We start from the raw sequence: 16,993 nt of genomic DNA on the forward strand, positions 1-16,993 counted from the left end.
GGATAACTTACGTTTGTAGCGTGTTTTCCCTTAGTTCAACGAACACGAATTCCAAATGTCGTTCCTCTACTTAGTTCACCGACACGTTTAGATGCGTCTTGAGATTGATGGCTTAGATCACCTTCAAGATATTTTACTTTTGAGAAGAACACTCTAATGGAGGCAAAGAGAGAATTAGGGGTTCCCTTTTCTCCTAGGGTAGTGTATGAATCATTAGGTTGGAAAACAACAAGTGTAGGTTTAATGTTATAACCCTTGGGTTATAACACTAATCGTCTAAGGCACAAAGACAAAGACCCGGTCATCAACTTGAAGAAAATAATTCCCTTGGTCCAAGTATGCATTTAATGCTAAGTCTAATAAATGCGGTTCAGTATTAATTAACAAGTTAATAATTCGGTGAAATCAAGTGAACTTAATGCCTAGCTAGAGGCCGCTTTCGTTCAAGTGGAATTAATAATATTAATCCACAACTTACTCTTGACTGAACCCGCAGGGTCACAAAAATATTACGTGAACGGATGAAGTATTTAAGTGAATATGTTATTCATTAAGTACTCCATTTAAGATCATTCGGAAATGACGGATCTCGGTTCCAGCGGGAGCTGAAATCGTCAAAAGGCAAAGTAAAGAATATTCCGGAAATGAAGATATTGCAGGAAACGGAAATATGGTTCATGACGAAAATATAAATATTATCCAAGTAGTAGATGTTGCCGGAAACGGAAACATGGATCGTATCGGAAAATATTATCGGAAATAGAAATATTGCCGGAATCGGAAATATTGCCAGAAACAGAAATATTACCGGAATCGGAAATATTGTCGGAAAAGGAAATTATTTCCGGAATCGGAAATATAAACGAAAACGTAAATATTTTTCGAAACGGAAATGGATACCGGAATCGGAAAACGAATCGGAAGTTCGACGAGCGACAAGCCGGCAAGCGAGCCGGCCCATCGCTCGACAAGCAAAGGCCGAGCACGAAGCCTAGCGCCAGCGCCCTGCCGATGGGCCTGGAAGCACAATGGGCCGTGCCAAGCAAGCAAGGCAGCAGTAGCATAGCAGCCCGCCAAGCAAGCAAGGCAGCGGCAGCGATGCAGCCCGCCAAGGCAAGGCTGCAGCGCGCTGGGCTTTTGGCCAGCTGCGGCTGCAGCTGGGCCTAGGCAGGCACGCGCACCAGTGTGGCCCATCGTGGCTGCGTTGGTTGCTTATTCTTGGGCTCCAAGAAAAGTCCGATTAGTTAGTGTCCAAGTAACGTTGGGATTAAGTATTCCTAGTCCTACTAGAATTGGTTTGATTAAGAGTTTATTTAATATTAAAATTCTAATTGGATAAGAATTTAAATCCTAGTAGGGTTGGTAATTCTTTTCCTAGTAAGACTCAAACTTCTTATTTCCTACCCTATAAATATGAGGCTAGGCCCTCATAATTACACACACATCAAAGATTGAAAGTCATATTCTTTACTTACTTTGTGTTCAAGGGAGTACATAAAATATCCTAGCCCGAATACATAAAACCTTAAGTAAAATCCTAGTTGGTTTAACCTAAGGCGGATTTGAACGTGCTGTGGACTTTCTAAGGAGGGGTAACGTTTGGGTCTCTAAAGACTTGATCTTGTTCGGTTTGGGAGCAGCCAGGGAAGGCACGCATCACATTGTATGTACCATAAATTATGCTAATTGACTATGTGGCAATTAATTTTGATTCTGGCTTTATGATTTTTACGCATGATTATATTATTGTATTATTCATAACCTAACAGTGGTATCACAAGCCTCTAATTAATTCCATAATCAATTATAGTTAACATGGATTAAATTTTATAAATTTGCAATGAATTAAAGGGGTGATGAATTTCGTGGATGTAATTAATTGCAAATTCGTGCGATTATTTGATAATATGTTCGCAGGATTTTTCGGCAGTTATGTCAATAATGGTCGAAAATCTTATGTTTTTGTAGTGAATTTCGCATGTAAACGGCGTTTTAAAATTTTGACAAAAATCAAAGATTTGATGCCGAACCCATAATTCCTAAATTCGAAGCCTAACTCTGACTTTTCGGAGGTTTTAGTTTTTCGAATGCAAAATTTGTAATTTTTATGATGATAAAATAAATATTTGCGAATCTTGTATGTAAATCTTGAATCTATGATTGACATACTATATATGTTTAACAGTTTTAAGGTCTAATTTTGTTAGTTATACAACCTAATTTGTAATTATAATTAATTTGTTGAATTTCAAAAAATTTAGAATTTGTTTTGAATTTCATAATTAATTGATAATTTAATTAGGATCCTATGCTTAAAAACCACCATAAAATTTGTTAAAATTGAAATATTTTAAAATTTTATGACCTAGATTTTAATCCCTAAGTAAATATATAATCGAAAATTAATTTGAATAATAAATTTTCGACATTTCTCCTAAATTTAGTGAAATTAATATGAATTATTAATTTGTCGTTAAATTTAAATATAAAAGTTTTGATTTTTATAAATCGTTCACAAACTTGCACGCATGAAGCAATGGAAGCTAAGTGTTACCCTTCATGGGTGTTGCATTATGCGGGCATGCGACGACGACCAAGGGAGCTCATCGCCCATGCAGTACAAGGCAACGAGCAATGCACGAGCCACGGGACCGGGGACAACCCATGTGCAGTGTGGGATGTGCGGGGTGATCGAGCAAGGCAAAGAGGCATGGCTGGGAAAGCAAGCGCAAGCGAGCACTGCTCGCGCCAACCCTTGCGATGGCTGTGCTCTTGACCAGCAACAAGCAGGCCATGGGCGCTGCTGTGTCGCTTGCTTGGGCGAGGCGTGGGCTTCGGCCTACGGCCTTGCCTTGGCACGTTGGGTCGTTCGTTTAATTTTCAGTTGAACGCCGATTTTAATTAAATTTCGTAATTTTAATTTTTCTCGGGATTTAATTTTGATTAATTTAATTATTATAAATTATTTTATACTAATTATTTTAATAAAATTAAAACCTTTGTAAAATTATAATTAATTAATTTTAATAACCTGAAAGTAAAATAAAGGGATTTAAAATTATTTTATGTGAGCTAGAAATTTTAATTAAATTTGTAAGTTTTCGGTTGGACTAGGAAATACAATTTTATGTTTAAAATTTGTAAAGCATGTAAATTCTTGGTTTTAGTGGGAGCTTTTAGTCATTAAACTCTTGATTAGGTCTTTATTCCTTTAAGGTTAATACAACTCGATTAGAACTAATAAGGTTGAATAATTTGTAGATTGTTGGAACCTTTGATTACTTGCTGCAAATGTTTATGTGATGCATGATTTTTCTACTAACTTGCTATGTGGGTCATTCATTGATAAATGAATGGATTAATGGTATATTGTAAATGTATTGTTTTGTAGGTTATGGAAAGTGACTAGTATGGCCCAAATAGAATAGTAAATATGGTCTGCGTACCATTAATTTGAATGTAAAATTGGTCTTATGCACCAAAGTTTTATTTAAATATGGTATGCGTACCATCAAATAGTTGTAATTAGTTTAATGATAGCATATCCTATTTGAAGAAAATGGCGTCTCCCATGGCATGAAATTCAAGACGGAGTTTCCAATCCATTTTAAAGACGGAGTTTGAAGTTGAAGCTTCAAGATGAAGTCGGGCCATACTAGATCACATTTAAATCTTATGCATGCTTTAAGTTATTTATTGCTTTAAATATGTCTTAATAACGCATGAGATTGTGGCTTGATTATGTTGGATGATTAAGGATTTTAGTTCACTTAAAATCTAACCAACATAGTAAGAGCCCTAAGTTCCAAACTTTAAAAATTGAGTTAAAATGTGTCATTCCAAAATAACACTTGCTTGGATAATATTTACATCAATCTATTAATAGTTTTCCTCCATAGAGAGGTATTACTTATTGATTCTAAAGGGGTAAGGTATACAAATAAATTGCGAGTACATGTTAGTTTTGGTAAAACTCAACGATATAAGTAAGGAGTCCTTTTATGTCGTGGCAAATGGAATAGGTTTACCTAATAAGTTCTTAGACATACCTATCAACCAAGAGTAGTTTCTAGACTATTAGCAAACACTACTACAAAAACACATTTATAAGTCACCCTTTTAGAGTCGCCTCAAATTAATGTGTGACACCAAAACATTTAAAGTCCCATTTTATAAAACAGGCGACACCTAAAGTTGCTAGCAGATATTTTAAAGAGACTAGCGTGTCGCCTGCGCTATAAAATGAGACTCTTAAAGTTTTGGTGTCGCACATTAGTAACAGGCGGCACCTATTTCTTCTATATATAATTTTTTTCAATATTTTTTTTAAATCAAATAAATACTTTCAGTGTCGCTTGTGTTAAAAAATGAGACTCTAAAAGTTTTGGTGTCGCACATTGATAACAGGCGACGCCTTTCTAAAAAAAAAAATCAAATGAAATTCTTTTAGTGTCGCCTGTGATATAAAACATGACTCTAAAAGCATTGGTGTCGCACATTAAAACAGACGACACCTATCCCTCATTTGTTTTTCTTAAAAATCATAGGAAATAGTTTTAGTGTCGCCTTGAATTATTTTACGAAATAATAAGCGACACTATATTACAATTACTAGCATACATTACATCTGAAAAAATAATTAAAAAGTAAAATTATGGGACTAAGACCCGAAAAACTAACTAAGGGGTTGTTCGATAACGGATGTTGTTTCGCGTTTTTCGATTATTTAATAAAAAATGTGGAAACAAAGTTGTTCGGCTACAACGTTTATTTTAAAAAATAACTGGCCTTTTTTTGGCCAAACCTAAAACCACAAAGTGATTTTGTAGTTTTCGTTTTCTTATATGCGACTTGTATTCATCCCCTCTCTGTAGATCTCTCCACCTCTGATTCGCTCACTGTCGTCTTAATTCAAGGAGTAAACTGTACAGGTATGAAGGTTTCTTCATCTTGTTCTTTTCTATTCACCTTGAAATCACCCCTTTCTTCTGGGATTTCATGTATTTTTTTTGATTTGAGCTGAAAATTTGGATGATAAATTGGGTTAGTTATGTATTCAATTTATCTGTCGAAATTTTCAATTGTCTATTCATCTCTGTTGATAAATTTGGGTTAGTTAATTTATTTTCAATTGTCTATCAATCCCTGTTGTATGAATTTTGTCATAAATTCCGATTCTTCAAATTTAAGAAATTGTAAGTTTGGGTTTCATAATTTTCCCTCGATTATCTGTTCGTAGTGTTAGACTGTTAGGTCCATTAATTTTTCACTCCTACTTAATTTCTTTTAATTTCAAATTAAATCTACTTTGGAATATTGCCACAGAAAATACAAAGCTATAGAAAATACTGACATTACTGAGATGGATAGCAAATATAGCATTAAGATGCTAGAGTACCCAAAAGGGGAACAATGAGGGTGAAAAGCATTGTTGTGGACCTGAATTTCCACTTTCAATTTTTATTTTAGCTTGTACTCCAAATGTGTGCATTGTTATTTGTGGCTATTGTGCCCAATCGTATGCAGGCTATCAAGAGAAAGGCCATGAACATAGAATATGAGATTGCCATGAACATAGAACAGAATGTCTGATATTGAGGGTTGTTACCCAATTTTTTGTGGTAAAAGTTTTTATTTCATGCCTTATTGCTTGAGTTGTCTCATAACATGTGCTTTGTTCTCATACACGACATAACTATTAATGACTGATAATCAATGTCTCCAACTGTCTTATAAATGATGCATGGAAGCTTATGATTGATTATGATAACTAATGTTCTTATGAAAGTGGCAACAAATGCATTGCAAAATGTGGCTTTGTCCATCTGATGGACCTCTAGGATTTATTTTAGATGTATGTCTTACAGCTTATGATCCTTGATTCCTTTTTTATGTTTCTATTATTGGTAGATAACATTTTTTTGGTTGATTGTTTGGCAGGTAAGCCTTCTGAATCAAGAAGTTATAATTGAGAGATACAGTCAGAAGTGGAATATCAGTTAACAAACTCCAAAGAGACAAGAATATTTGAAGAACAGGTAAAAAATATACCTTATACTACAGAAGATCAAAACCTTTCATTAATATAGGGCTTACAAGTTGCAACTTTCTTGTTGGTTTTACTCAGGACATTGTTCTGCGATTACTTTTGCAAAGAACATTAAGTATGCAATACCTGTAGGTTGTGGCTGGTTACTTTCACTCTCTATCTTAAAAGGGTCATCTAGTCTTCTAGTTGTAATATATAAATTAATATTGCCCGCAAGCCTGCAATAGGATGTGTTCTCCTTGGGTCTTTCTTTTAGAAATATTAGTATCTGAGTACAATGATGATTGATCGCCGGCTAATTTCACTCTCATATCTATACCTTCATCTTCTCCATTTCCCTCACACATCAGTCTCATTTGTCCTCGCTTGTGTTTCTAGTCATAAGACAACCAAAAATCAAATCTAAGTCATGTACTGCCACTTCAGAGTCCATTTAACTTTGCTCTTAAGCATTTAGTGAAATTGTGGATTCTTGTGATAAGACATTGGGACAACACAAAATAAAGAGATTAAAATATATGGAGAGAGTGAGAGAAGAAAGAGGGGGAGGAACTCCGGAAGAAGACCAGGGAAGAGTTTTTCTTGTTTAAATGGTATTATGTTATCAGATGATCCTAAACATCAGGGTCATTTCAGATTCGTGTTAAACCCATAGTTCACTCAAGCTTATTCCCTACAAACAAATTAACCTTAGCAAGATAGAAAATCCACAAAGAAAAAAAGAGACCAAAAAAACGAAGAAAGAAAGGTGCAGTAGCTGATTGCTAGTGTAAAAGATTAACTAAGATCACAACACCGATCTAAGAGAGAGAGGGGGGTATTACCTTGGGGAATCAATATGTACTCATTTTATTCAGGCTTGTCATTGAATTTAATATGTCCCTTGTGAAAGTAGCTAGTGTTGCTTTGATTTTGCAACTCTCTATTTAATTTATGTGTTGCCATGACTTGGTTGTTTGTTTAGCTGATGCTGCTATTGTTTGATTGGTGAAGGATGTTTTTTCGGCTCTTTGTTGTTACAGGTGCTTGTTGTTGTCCTTGCAGGTGTGTTACACTGGTGTGCCTGCTTCTGGTTTAGTTGATACTTCTGTTGCACTATTGTTTCTGCTGCATTGATTTTCTATGCTCTGCTGCTGCTGGGGTTTTGCAGCTGCTTCGTATAGTGTTGACGCATTCTGTTGCCCTGCTGGTGCTGCTTGTATTCTAGCCATAGATAAAAAATGCGGTACCGGTCACGGTCGCGGGATCGATCGCGGAGTCTCGGTAACGGAAATAATGCGTTAGTCGCGGACCATGTCGCGGTTGTCGCGTAGTAATTTGAAATTTAAAAAGAAACCCCATGTCAGCCCCATTTACTACCTACCCTAGTCCCCCTCCCCTAAACCGTACACGTGACATAATTAAAATGAATTCCTTTGTCTACCTTCTCTCTCCTCTCTTGTTTTAGATTTGAAAATGGAGTTCTCTACTCTATTTCAATAGAGTTTCTCCATTTCTTTCTTCTTCCCCTTTCTTTTTGTCGAAAACATGGGGAATTCGGCTGAAAACCGAGTAGATGTGAGGTTTACAACGTTTAATGCGGACAAAATTCGTTCGGATCGGTTGAACCGGCCGAGATCTCGCCGTTTTTAAAAACACCTTTACAACTCGGGATATCTCGTATCGCCAGCCTCCAAAACCTTGTTAACTCGGGCGATGGGAGTTAACTCGGGCTAGTTTTTACACCATGATTCTAGCTTCTTTGTTTTGTTTTTTTTTTTTTTGCTCCTGGTGCTGTAGCTTCTTTGTTTTGTTTTTTTGCTGGTTGTGTTAGTCGGTTTGGGATGCAGGTTGTGCTCCCTTAACTGAGGTGTTTGTTTCTTTTCTTTTTTTTTGGATATTAGGTGTATTACTTCATTTTGTAATATATTTTTTCTATGTTACAAAAATAAATAAATATATAACACACTTTAGGTGTCGCCTTCTATAATTACATGCAGTAATGGCTAATTAATTATTTTTTTAAAAAAATAAAAGAATACTTTCCGCGTCGCCCTTTGGTATAATAGCCGACTCAAAATGGGTAAAAAGATTTTAAAAAATAATTCGGAAAATATTTTCCGTGTCGACTAAAAACATAAGAGGCGACTCTAAAGGTAATTAGTTTTAAAAATTAATTTTACAAAATATTTTTCGTGTCGCCTCTTAGTATGTTAGGCGACTCGATTATTAATAAAAATGTCCAAAAAATATTTTTTCGTGTCGCCTATAAACTATAGAGGTGACTGTATAATTAAAAAAAATATATAAAAACAATTCCGGAAAATATTTTTCGTGTCGCCTGTAGAGATTAGAGGCGACTTTAAAGGTTAATTAATTCTTTTAAAATAATTAAAAAGTAACTTTTGTGCCGCCTCTTTGCATAATAGGCGACTTGGAATGATTAATTAATTTTTTATTTTTTTGAAAAATATATCTGTAGTGTCGCCTCTTCCTTAAGAGGCGACTTGTATAGTAGTGTTCGTGTCGCCTCAAAGGGGCGACTCTAAAACGCCAAATACTTTTAGAGTCCCTAGCTTCAGAGTCGCCCCATAGGCGACACTAAAAGCAATTTAGTGGCGACTCGCAAAGGTGTTTTTGTAGTAGTGAAAGGATTTGCTTACCTAAAATATTTTAGAATTGAGTCAAAATACATAATGTGCTTAATTCTTCAACGATTTAAGGATCTTGGAATCATTTTATTCACACCTGACGGAACACAAAAACTCGAATAAAATGCTTAATAAATATTGAATTATGCATGTATGCTAGAATTTAAGTTTAATAAGAGAAAATATAAATGGTTATTTATTTGTTTATTCTTTTCAATTGTAGTTTTAATTATGGCAAACAACAATTCATTCAACATCCGATTAATTTTCGAAAAGGAGAAGTTGAGCAGGAAAAACTTCCTTGACTGGCAAAGGAACTTGCAAATAGTTCTATTGCAGGAAGAAAAGGAGTATGTCCTGGAAGAGGCGATGCCCGAAGCCGCGGGCGACGTGGTCACTCAGGCAGCCCTCAATCGTTGGATTGATGCCAACAAGGATGTAAAATGTCTAATGCTTGCAACCATGAGTTCAGATCTACAGAAAACGTTCATCAACTAAGATTCTTTCACGATCATCAGTGAGTTGAAGAACATATTCCAAGATCTGGCTCGAGTTGAAAGATTCGAGACTCATAGCCAAATTCTTGACACCAAGCTTAAGAAGGGCGAGCCCGTAAGTCCACATGTTCTCAAGATGATTGGATTAATTGAGAATATGAGTCGGCTGGATCAGCAGTTCTCTCAAGAAATGGTTGTAGACACCATCCTCCACTCTCTTAATAGCGGGTACGATCAGTTCAAACTGAACTACAACATGAATAGTCTGGACAAAACGCTCACTGAGTTTCACGGTATGTTGAAGATCGCTGAAAAAAATGGTCAAAAGTTATAAGCAAGATGTTCTTATGGTGCGTGGGGGCAAGTTCAAGAAATCTGGCAAGAAGAGGAATGCTAAGAAAGGTGGCAAGAAAGCCAGCCCAACTAAGCAAGCTGGCGGCGCCAAGTCTGAAAAGAAGAAGGTGAGCCAACCCACTTCCGAGTCTGAATGTTAATTCTACTGTAAAAAGAAGGGGCATTGAAAGAGAGATTTGTTGAAGCTAAAGGAAGATCATAAGAACGGAACTAGCGTTCCATCTTAAGGTATTTTCCTTATAGACTGTTCACTTGCAAATTCAACTTTTTGTGTATTAGATACTGGTTGTGGCTCACACTTATGTTCCAATTCATAGGGACTAAGATGAAGTAGAAGGTTAAGCAAGGGTGAAGTCGACCTACGAGTAGGAAATGGAGCAAGGATTGCTGCATTAGCTGTAGGAACTTATTATTTGTCGTTCCCCTCTGGGCTAGTTTTGGAACTGGAAGAGTGTTTCCATGTTCCAAGTCTTACAAAAATCATCATTTCTGTTTCTTGCTTAAATGCTAAGGGATTTAGCTTTTAATAAAAGACAATAGTTACTCGTTTTATTTTACAGTGATGTTTGATGGATCTTCTAAATTAGTCAATGGACTTTATATATTAGATCATGACAAACAAGTTTATAACATAAATACCAAAAAGACCAAAAAGAATGATTCAAAAATCTCACCTATCTGTGGCATTGTCGATTAGGCCATATTAACATGAAACGCATAGAAAATCTTCAAAAGGAAGGAATTCTAGAACCATTTAACTTAGATGATTATGGTAAATGCGAATCATGCTTACTTGGAAAAATTACAAAGAAACCTTTCTCTAAAGTTGGAGAAAGAGCAACCGATCTATTGGGTTTAATCCATACAGATGTATGTGGACCAATGAGTTCAAATACTAGAGGTGGTTTCAGCTACTTTATCACTTTCACTGATGACTTCAGTAGATATGGTTATGTCTACCTAATGAAGCATAAGTCTGAGTCCTTTCACAAATTCAAGGAATTTCAGAGTGAATTAGAGAATCAACTAGGCAAGAAGATTAAGGCACTGCGGTCTGATAGAGGCGGTGAATATCTGAGCTATGAATTTGATGACCATCTGAAGGATTGTGGAATCTTGTCAGAATTGACTCCTCCCGCAACACCTCAATGGAATGGTGTGTCAGAATGGAGAAACGGGACCTTTGTAGACATGGTTCGATCAATGATGGGTCAAGCCGAACTTCCAATAGAATTTTGGGGACATGCACTAAACACAGTTGCACTCACACTAAATAGAGCTCCGTCTAAAGCTGTCGAAAATACTCCCTATGAGTTATGGTTTGGAAAGCTTCCAAAAGTGTCTTTTCTTAAGATTTGGGGTTGTGAAGTATACGTCAAACGATTAATTTCAGACAAACTTCAACCGAAATCTGACAAATGTATCCTTGTGGGCTACCCAAAGTAAACAAAGGGGTATTATTTCTACAATACATTTGAGAACAAGGTGTTTGTTGCTCGAGATGGTATCTTTTTTGAAAGAGATCACATTTCCAAAATGACAAGTGGGAGAAAAGTAGACCTCGAAGAAATTCGAGTCGAATAACAAACTGTAGAGAATGCTCAAGATGACAATCATGTTGAAACTCAGAGATCTTTAGAAGTATCTGGTGAGAATCAAGAACCAACTAGAAATGTAACCCCGCGTAGATCGCAGAGATATAGGTCTCAACCAGAAAGATAAATAGGTATTTTGACGAATGAGAGCCAAGAAATTCTATTGCTGGAAAACGATGAACCTACGACTTACAAACAAGCTTTGACGAGCCCTAGCTCCAAGCAGTAGCAAGAAGCCATGCAATCTGAATTAGACTCCATGTCTGAAAACCAAGTTTGGGATTTGGTCGATTTTCCAGATGGCTACCAAGCCATAGAAAGAAAATGGGTTTTCAAACTGAAAAAGGACAAGGATGGTAAACTAGAAGTTTTCAAAGCTAGATTGGTTGCAAAAAGATACAGACAAGTCCACAGTGTGGATTATGATGAAACCTTTTCACCAGTTGCAATGCTAAAGTCTATTAAGATAATGTTAACAATCGCTACATATTACGGTTACGCAATATGGCAGATGGATGTCAAAACCACTTTCTTAAATGGCGTTTTAACAGAAATTGTGTTTATGACACAACCTGGGGGTTTTGAGGATCCAGAGAATGCTAAAAAGGTATGCAAGCTTAAGAAATCCATTTATGGATTGAAGTAAGCATCAAGGAGCTGGAATATACGTTTTGATGAAGTAGTCAGTGACTTTGGCATCATCAAGAACGCAGACGAATCTTGTGTATACAAGAAACTCAGTGGGAGAAAAATTTCTTTCCTAGTATTGTATGTCAATGACATATTACTTATCCGAAATGACATTTCTATGTTGAACTCTGTCATGATTTGGCTTGGGAAATGTTTTTCGATGAAGGATCTAGGAGAAGCACAGTACATACTGGGCATCAAGATCTACAGAGATAGATCTAAAAGGATGATTGGACTTAGTCAAAGCACTTATATCAATAAGGTTCTTGAAAGGTTCAATATGGATGACTCCAAGCGAGGATACCTACCCATGTCTCATGGAATGACTCTAAGAAAGACTCAGTGCCCAAAAACACTGGATGAGCGTAGTCGAATGAGTGGGATTCCATATACATCATTGATTGGTTCAATAATGTATGCTATGATATGTACAGGCTCGGATGTTGCGTACGCACTCAGTGCTACGAGCAGATACCAGTCAGACCCAGGAGAGGCACATTGGACTGCTGCCAAGAATATTCTGAAGTACCTGAAAAGGAACAAAGATGATTTCTTGGTATATGGTAGAGATGATGAATTAATTGTTAAAGGCTATACGGACGCGAATTTCCAAACCGACAAAGATGATTTCAGATCACATTCTGGATTTGTCTTCTGCCTCAACGGAGGTGCAGTAAGCTAGAAAAGTGCTAAACAGAGCACCATTGCAGATTCTACAACTGAAGCAGAGTACATTGTTGCACATGAAGCAGCAAAGGAAGCTATTTGTCTAAGGAAGTTCATAAGTGAACTTGGTGTAGTCCCCTCCATTAAAGGACCAATATCTCTATATCGTGACAATAACGGAGCTATTGCACAAGGTAAGGAGCCTAGACACCACCAGAGAGTCAAGCATGTATTTCGTAGATTTCACCTTCTACGAGAGTTCGTTGATAGAAAAGAAGTCGAGATAACCAAGATTGGAACTGACGACAACATCTCAGATCCATTGACTAAACCTCTACCGTAAGCGAAGCACAACTCGCACACTACAACTATGGGAATCAAACATGTTTGAGAATGGCTTTGATGTCGTTAATAAATGTTTTAAAGTTTTAGAGTTTATTACTTTGTAAAACGTCTTAGTTAACCATTCACATAAATGAATAGAAATTTATTTTTCCATTTAATTTTGTGGTTTATTAAATGATGAGTCCTTTCAATTTGACAATATATTCAAGATAGACTGTCAGGACCAGTCCTGTGACTAAGAATTGTCTATCAAGTGAACTTGAATGTAAAAAGTTGAAAATTTTCCCTGGTCGGAAGTTTTCTATAAAGGTGGTCGCATAGAAAACACTAGAAGACTAGAGTGCAAGATGACTAGTAGTTCTGTTTCTTGAACTATGTGGACATGGCAATGTCGCAATCATTTGCATAGATACTTACTTGAGAAGATAAGTATCGGACAGACCTATGAAACTTTACTGTAAGAGATGAAAATCTGTCATAAGTAAATTTCATTACATTATTAGACACTAATCCTCAATACCTGAGTGATTTGAGATTACTTGTTTGAGAAATGGTTACTTTGACGTTGTCAAGCATCGCACCGTAAAAGGAGACTATAACGGCAACGCTCAGGTAATCACCTATCAAACAAAGTATAACCTCAAGATCACAAGATTGGGATTGTCCTCCCATAAATCGGGATTAGATGCTGAAAGTTTTACAAGGCCACTCGGAGAGCTAGAAACTGAAAAATGCATGGACGTGCTCAGATGAATCATAGGCTATGATTATCTGTTTATTTGATCAGTTGAACTCTGAAACCGAGAAATACCTCTAGACATGATAAGGATGACTACTCTTACCTTATGTTCATGAGCCGACATCAAGCGACAAAGGAATTAGGAAATGCACACTTGTCCCTAAGGACAAGTGGGAGACTGAAGGAAATAATGCCCTCGGTCCAAGTATTCATTTAATGCTAAGTCTAATTAATGCGGTTCAGTATTAATTAACAAGTTAATAATTCAGTGAGATCAAGTGAACTGAATGCCTACCTAGAGGCCGCTTCAGTTCAAGTACTTGGAATTAATAATATTAATCCAAAACTTACTCTTGGCTAAACCCGTAGGGTCACACAAATAGTACGTGAATGGATCAAGTATTTAAGTGAATATGTTTTTCATTAAGTACTCCATTTATGATCATTCGGAAATGACGGATCTCGGTTCCAGTGGGAGCTGAAATCGTCAAAACGCAAAGTAAAGAACATTCCGGAAATGAAGATATTGCCGGAAACGGAAATATGGTTTTGTAGACACCTACTTTTGTCCCCATTCCCGAAAGGGAATGTTCGATGATGAGAACATAAATCTCCACTTGGCAACGCATCTCCTATAAAATAACGGATCTCGATCACCCTTTTTCATTTCAGCCAAAACTGCTATTTATAGAAACCTGCTAAAAATGGTAATTGTCGTAAGAAGTAGTTGTTAAAAGTGGCAAGACATAAAAGATAGAAATCTGTCAGAATTAGGTGTTGAAGTAAATAATGCCCTTGGTCCAAGTATGCATATAATATTAAGTCTAATAAATGCGGTTCAGTATTAATTAACAAGTTAATAATTCAGTGAGATCAAGTGAACTGAATGCCTAGCTAGAGGCCGCTTCAGTTCAAGTGGAATTAATGATATTAATCCACAGCTTACTCTTGACTGAACCCGTAGGGTCACACAAATAGTACGTAAACGGATCAAGTATTTAATGGCATTAAATACTCCATCTATGGATATTCGGAATCGACGGATCTTGGTTTCAGTGGGAGCTGAGATCGTCACAAGCAAGAAATGAATACTCCGGAAACGATGATATTGCCGGAAACGGAAATATGGATCGTATCGGAAATATAAATCTTATCCAAGTCGCAGATGATGCCGGAAACGGAAACATGGTACGTATCGGAAAATATTATCGGAAATGGAAATATTGCCGGAATCGGAAATATTGTCGGAAACGGAAATATTGTCAGAATCGGAAATATTATCGGAATCGGAAAATAATTCCTGAAACGGAAATATTAAATATTTGTTCGAAACGGAAATTAATTCCGGAATCGGAAATATTAAATATTATTCGTATCGAAAATGAATTCCGGAACCAGGAATTTAGTCGGAAGCGTATCGTACGAATAAGCATCGGACGAGGCCTGCCGGACGAAGGCCCAGCACGAAGCCGGGCCATCGCCCAGCAAACCAAACGCGCGCCACACGCCCAGCCAAGGCAGCGCCCTGGCCCACCGCAAGGCAGGCCCAGCGCGCGCCAAGGCCACGGCTGTGTGGGCCTTGTGGCGTGGGCTGCTGCTCGCACGCACGCGCATGGGCGGCCCTCGTGGCTGCCGTGCGTGTGTGTGTTTGTGTTCATGAACGATTCCCAAAGCTATTAGGATTTGGTATATGATTAAATTCCTATTCCTAAAAGGATAAATTAATTAATTAGAGTTCTTATAGGATTCTAAGTTTAATTAATTCGTATCCTAGTAGGATTCCAATTCCCTTTCCACACCTCTATAAATAAGAGCCTAGGGTCATAATTTATAGACACAATTGAAGTATTCAAAGGGTAAGTTTTTGAAAGAAAAATTCAACCATATTCTTGCACTAACCTAGCCGAAAATCCTAAGCACCTTGAGGGCGATTCTAGTTGGTCTAACTTGAGGCGGATCCGGACGTACTGTGGACTATCTACGGAGGGACGACATTTGGAGTCCTAAAGACTTGTTCTTGTTCGGTTCGGGCGCAGCTAGGGAGGGCACGCTACAAAGTGTATGCTCCTAAATTATGCTAAATGATTATGTGTAAATAATATGTTTCCTGGCATTAAGGTTTTTCCGCATGATTTATGTTTTGTCATATGTATCATAACCTAACAGTGGTATCACGAGCCTCTTATTATTTTCATAATCTAAATTGCATGAACATGGTTAAATTATACAAATTTGCAAGGAATTAAAAGGGGTGATTAATTTTCGTAATTGTTAATTAATTGCAAATTGCGTTTATTTAATTATATGTACGCAGTTTTTGGGAAGAATGTTCGTTACTCAACCAAATCAAGTGATTTTTGTGTAAATTCCGCATGTAAAAGGCATTTTAAAATTTTGACAAAAGTAGTATTTTTTACCGAAACCCAGAATTCCCAAATTCGAAGCCTAACTATGACTTTTCGGAGGTTTTAGTTTTTCGAACGCAAAAGTTTGTAAATTTAAGATGTTAAATTAAATATTTGCGATTATTGTTGATAAATCTTGAATTTTTGATTGACCTACTGTATATGTTTAACAAGTTTGAATGCCTAGCCTTGTTAATTATGCAATCTAATTTATAATTCTAATTAATTTGTTGAAAATTCGAATAATTTAGAATTGATTTGATTTTCATAATTAATTAATAATTTAATTAGATACCTATGATTAAAAACCACCATAAAAATTGTTAATTTGTGTTAAATTTTAAATTTTTATGACCTAGACTTGAATCGATGTTAATCGAAAATTAATTAATTAATAAATTTTCGATTTTTCGCCCTAAAATTATGAAATTAATATAATTTATTAATTTGTCATTAATTTTGAAAACAAAAGTTTTAATTTTTATGCAATTCGCTCATAAAACTTGCACGCACAAAACAATGGATGCTACGTGTTACCCTTAAGGGGTGTTGTATAGTGCGGGCATGCGACGACGAGCAAGGGAGCTCGTCGCCCATGCGGTACGAATGCAGCGAGCAAGGCAATGGTGCACGAGCACAAGGCGGTAGCCCTGCCTTGTGTCGTGTGCTATGTGCGATGGGCGAATGGGCGAGGGCGAGGAGCAAGGCAGCGAGCAGTCGCGTGCAACGCGCACTGCCTCGTGCAGCGATCGAAGCCTCGCGCGCAGCGAGCGCTAGCTCGCGTGCGACGAGCGCTACGCCTGCATCGAAGCCTCGCGCGCAGCGAGCGCTGGCTCGCGTGCGACGAGCGCTGGCGCGCGCAGCGAGCAGTGGCTAGCATGCTTCGATTGTTGCCTTGCGATGGTGAGCAACAGCCGATGCGACGCAGCACAGAGGCTGCGTGCACGTGGCCAGCGATGGCTGCGTGCGTGTGGCCTATGGCTATGCGTTGCGTGGTGATGTGCGTACCTTGTGTTACGATTA

At 37.3% G+C, this 16,993-nt stretch overlaps 1 long non-coding RNA gene across 1 annotated transcript; it reads left to right on the top strand.

Moving 5' to 3' along the window:
• The first annotated feature begins 4,737 nt into the window (after positions 1-4,737).
• Positions 4,738-10,030, top strand: LOC110777658 (uncharacterized). Its single transcript, XR_002530526.2, has 4 exons — positions 4,738-4,931; positions 5,941-6,038; positions 7,094-9,758; positions 9,848-10,030. It is a non-coding gene; the product is annotated as an uncharacterized lncRNA (long non-coding RNA).
• Positions 10,031-16,993: the final 6,963 nt, after the last annotated feature.

Source organism: Spinacia oleracea, chromosome 1 (assembly GCF_020520425.1).
Source record: "Spinacia oleracea cultivar Varoflay chromosome 1, BTI_SOV_V1, whole genome shotgun sequence".
Lineage (NCBI taxonomy): Eukaryota > Viridiplantae > Streptophyta > Magnoliopsida > Caryophyllales > Amaranthaceae > Spinacia > Spinacia oleracea.